This window comes from Dromiciops gliroides, chromosome 3, assembly GCF_019393635.1.
Source record: "Dromiciops gliroides isolate mDroGli1 chromosome 3, mDroGli1.pri, whole genome shotgun sequence".
Taxonomy (NCBI): Eukaryota; Metazoa; Chordata; class Mammalia; order Microbiotheria; family Microbiotheriidae; genus Dromiciops; species Dromiciops gliroides.
Genome location: NC_057863.1, coordinates 5795067 through 5800177, shown reverse-complemented (window position 1 = coordinate 5800177; position 5111 = coordinate 5795067). Strand labels below are relative to the sequence as shown.

Genomic DNA, 5111 nt, shown 5'->3' with positions numbered 1-5111 from the left:
AAACCAGTTGCTTAACTTCTCTGTCTTACAGGACATGGACCATTCTAGACTGGATTCCCCCATATATTCATTCAACAAAAGTAAAGGAAGTTTCATTCTGTTTGTTTTCCCAGACCAATGTTGAAATAATTGCAATTCATCTGATTTTATCTACTATTTAATCTGATTATCATTTGAATTATTGTAGCCACTGTATATAGCATTCTCCTGTTCTGATTTCTTTGATCTCTATCATTTGTTTGTTTCCCTACACGATACTTTGATAACAATATCCACAGGCTTTTATTTTTCTTTTGCTCAAAACTATCTTCCCAACACTATGTCTTCTATCCGAGAGACTCTGAGGGCCTTTCTCACTTCCCCATGGGAATGTGAGGTGAAGTCACAGGGTCAAGAACACACCTTCCTATTTCCTTTGGAATTTGCAATCTGCATTTTATAGGGATCAATAGGGTCCGTATGGGATGACTTCAACGTCAGTCTATTTCTTGTCTTGAGCTCCTTAGGCCTTCTCACTCTTCTTTTCTTTAATTGGAACGCTTCATGAATTTGTGTGTCCTTCTTGTGGAGGGGCCATGGTAATCTCTGTATCGTTCCAATTTTAGTATATGTGCTGCCAAAGAGAACACTTTTCTCACTCTTCTTGATTTTAAAGTTCATATACCCTCTTTATACCCTGGGAGAAGGCTACAACTTTCTGATTCACTGGAATTCCTACTTCCCACCAATCACAGGGTCTTTTCCCAAAATGAAATGATAGCATCACTTCTGGCTGCATCAGGGCAGTTTTACAAATGACATCCCTTTCCCATTCCAACAATGATGACATTCAAATTAAAACAAAACTGCATAGATCAGTTTGATTGGAGGAACAAGCTACAAGTCTGCTATAGTCAATCAATCAACAAGTATTTATTCCATACCTACTATGTGTCTAAGGCACTGCTAGTGCTGGGGATGCATTACAGAGAGTGGACAAATCCCTGCTTACAAAAAACTTTCACTTTAATGAGGGAGACAAGTACATATAAAATATATAGAATGCAAATATAAAATTAATAATTTTAATCTATACAAAATAGTCTAACATAATATAGTTTGGGAGGGAAGGCATTTACAGTTGTAAGGATCAGAAAATTCTTCATTTAGAAGATGTTATGTGATCTGCTTCTTAGAAAAAGAGAACGACTATGGAGTAGAAGCAAGGAAAGAGTCTATTTCAGCCATGGAAGATGGGCAATGCAGTGGAACATCAACAAAAGGTGGAGAGAAGTGAGGAATAGAGAGAACTACAGTCTGGCTATGTAACAGAATACAAGGGGCAGAGGGCCATGAAATGGACCAACATTTAATGATACTGGAAAGATAGATTGTGGTCAGGTTGTTTAGGATGTTAAAAGCTTAACAGGAGAGATGATAATTTATACTGGAAGCCCTAAGGATGCAATGGAGTGGATTGCATAGAGGAGTCACATGGTCAGATCTACAGTTAAAGACAATTATTTTGGTAGCAGTCTATAGGATGGATTAAAGTGAAGAAAGACTTGAGGCAGGTGATGTAAAAAGGGATTAAGCTGAGACTATCATATTTTTACAAAAATGTGATAGAACTATCAAAAAATGAGACTCAATTTCTCCTGGGGCTTGTAAAATGACTCTGAAAGTAATTTCAAAGCAAGTGTTCCACGAAAACATTTCAGAAAATGGCACCATCATCATAATGAGTCTATGTCCCTCAAGGGAAAACTTGAAAGGACAACCTGAGTTTTGATGTATCACTTTTGAATGAATCAGGATCTTGGGATATAGAGGGAAACCTGGAAAAATAATGAGTGTTTGTTGTTTATTGGCAACTGGCAAAATTTTATAGATACATCTGGTGGAGCAAATGGAGAAAGGGCAGAAGTTGTGTTCAGGGCCTCAGTGGTGAACTGTGTAAATTGAGTTTATAGAGGGTGAGTTTGAATTGTGCCTTCCAGGCCAAAGGCCATCAATCAGTTAAAATTATCAAGTAGGAGAAGGCCATATGTGAAACATGCCCATTCCTTCTCCATTTCTTTTCTTTTTCACTCTCTGCACAAGGTGTAGTCCTAAATACTCATCTTTCCAGCTGGCTGAAGGTTGGTCATCAGATTTACTTCTGAAATGCTGCTTTATGACAATAGTGTTTGATAAAGATAAGTGCAGCTTCTCCTGGGGGTATTTGTAGTAAAAAAAAAAGGAATAGCAAAAACTCTGAGGCTTTCAAGGCCCAAAGAAATTCATATAGAGAAATAGGACAATAGAAAATACACTTGATATCTCCAGGCAATGACTCCTACTAGACAACCCAAGAATAATACCACATGCTTACTTTCAAGGGTGACCCTGACTTTGGGGATGCTGCTGGGCACATTTGCTTTATTCAATCATACTCATTTATTAAGTACCTATTGTGTACCAAGCACTGTGCTAAAAATGCAAAGAAAGGCAAATGTCCTCATGTAGCTCAAACTAGAATAGAAGAGACATCATGCAATTGTGTACAATCAAGCTATAGATGGGGAATAGGAAAGCATGAAGAGAGAGAAGTCACCTAAATGAAGAAATATTGGTAAAGGTTTCCTGGAGAAGATGAGCTTTCAGCTGGGCTTTGAAGGCAGTCAGGGAGGACAGGAGATAGAAGGGAAGATAAAGAGGAGACCAGACAGGGGTGACAGCCAAAGAAAATATCTGGAGCCAAGAGATGGAATCTCTTGTTGATGGGAGAGTGAGGAGGCCTCACGTTGAGAGAGAATAGGGAGAAGAAAATCTCACAGAATAATGACCCTTCTTGGAGGGGGAAAAAAAAACCTGCCACAAAATGGGTCCAAGTTTCTATAGAAGGTGCCAACTGTAACACACTCCAGACCACAGCCTCTTTTTCCTTGGGATATGATGCTCATTGGAACAAGATTTCCATTTCTCTATAATGTGAAACTGTCTTCCAATATTTTCTAGCATTTGTAAAATGATTAAATTGTAGTTGTAGCTACAGAATGAAACCGATTAGAACCAGTGCTCAAAACCCCCCAAAATAAACAAACAAATAAACCCCCCAAATGCTTAGCATGTAATGCACTGCTAGTCCAATTTCTTGGGGGTGGTGTTTTCTACCTCAAGAAATTCAATCCCCAGATTTTTAACTTTATGGAATTTCTAATGGTGGTAGTTAAATTGCTTTATTAATTAAAACCCTTTGGGCATTTTTCACATAGCAGTCTATCATGTGTAAGGCAGCACAGGAAGACTTGGTGAAATGTAGCATTGTAACCCATCTCTAGTAGAACTGGGGTGGAGAGGAGGGAGCAGAGTTCTGCAAACTCAGATTATGAGGTCAGGGGATGGATCACTAAAAATGCAGGAGAATAATGAACTTTTCAAAAATACAGATTGTGTATGTGAAGGGTCATTATTCCTTTATTCTCCAACCTTTCCCATTATGCGTAAGGTGCTTTTCCCTCTCCCCCGTGGCCTTCTTGTCTCATTAGAGAACCCCAGCACACTCCATTCTGAGGAAGGCCCAAAGCAGAACTCCTTCATTCTCTAGACTTCCCAGGTTCTGCCCATTGGTGGACACCTTCAAACCCTCCCCCACTCCCTAGCACTTTTCAGCTTCCTCAGTAGAAGGTCAGCTGCAGGCAGACAGGGACAGCCTTTTTGCATGTATTTTCATCCCTAGTGGCTTGCAAATAGTTAATTCTTTATAAATGCTTGTTGAGGTGACTCATTGGTGACTTTAAGGTAAGCATTTAGATCTATCAGAATTCTGTCCTCCCAAAGGGGTTGGGAAGCACCTTAGGAATAACCCGTCGAAATTATGTCAATGTTATTATTTCTTCTCATATTTACTAACCAATGGGCAATTTCAGAATTCCTTCTGGCTGATTTATCTCTTTTCTTTCCTTTTGATTTCTTTCTCTTTCCATATATCTCTGCAGAGCCATCAAAAGCTGACAAAGGTGCTTATACCCCCTATTCTTACTAAAGAAGCTGGAATTTACCATCTCACTTCAAATCTTTGTTTCAAACAGCTGGCCTGCTTTTTAGTTCCCAGGACCCCTGGGAGGTGAGACTTGCTGATCCTGAAAGCTTCCTAGCAGTTAAGCTGTCACCACTGAGCCCTTTGAGAGAATATCTCCTTTCACAGAATTTACATTCTCCAGAGCAAAAGATGGTTTCAGAGTTACATTCTTGTCTGTCTTGTGCTAGCCTGCCTTGAGGTGGGCATGACAGGTAGGAGAGAATCCAGCAAGATGACTTGGCAATCAATGGGGCACGAGTGTCCTTGCTAATGAGAATGGACTGTTCATCAAGGTCCAATGTCTTTCTAGAGATTTTTGACTAAAGTTGCGTCAAAAATCAGTCTTACTATTATGTTTATATACCTTTGATCATATTAAGGAACAGTAGCACCTAGAGACAACATGACCTGAGTTCCAATCTGGCCTCAGACACTTAGTAGCTGCATGACCCTGGACAAGTCAGTTAACTTCTGTTTTACTTTATCTATAAAATGGGAATTAGGAAATCCTCTACCTCCCAGGTTGTTGTGAGGGTCAGATGAGATGATAACTGTAAATTGCTTAGCATGATTCCTGGAACATGCTTGATCAATGTTGTTGGTAAAGGTGGGGAATAGGTGTTTCAGGGGAATGTGTGGATTCTTAGCTGGTAATCTGTAACCTGGTATAAAGCAGTCAAAGACACTCCACCGTTAACAGAAAACTCTTGTACAGAGACAAAGTCTGGGGCTGTTGTTCAGGGATGAGTGCTGCAGGGAAGCAGATCACTGCAGGCTAGATGCTAGCTACTGAAAAGCTAGGATGGTTTCATTGAGAAAGCCAAACAAAAAGTCGAGCTTTATAGCATGAAGTACACCTTCATTGTTCTTCCGGTGACTGTTTGGCTTTTTGGGAACAACAGGATGTAAGTGGGGCTGAAGAGGCAGAATGTGAACTGCTTTTGGAGCAGAGAGACAAGACATCATGCACACGATAGGATGCTGCCTCAGTGTCCCAAACCAGGGTGCATTGATGTATTTGTTACAAAGCCAGAACCAAGCTGAAAAGGGACAGTGATTCTGTCCTCTT

General features: G+C 40.0%; 1 non-coding gene across 1 annotated transcript; it reads right to left on the bottom strand.

Annotated features, from left to right (window-relative positions):
* Positions 1-525: 525 nt before the first annotated feature.
* Positions 526-629, bottom strand: LOC122752279. The gene has a single exon (XR_006356053.1). It is a non-coding gene; the product is annotated as a U6 spliceosomal RNA (small nuclear RNA).
* Positions 630-5111: the final 4482 nt, after the last annotated feature.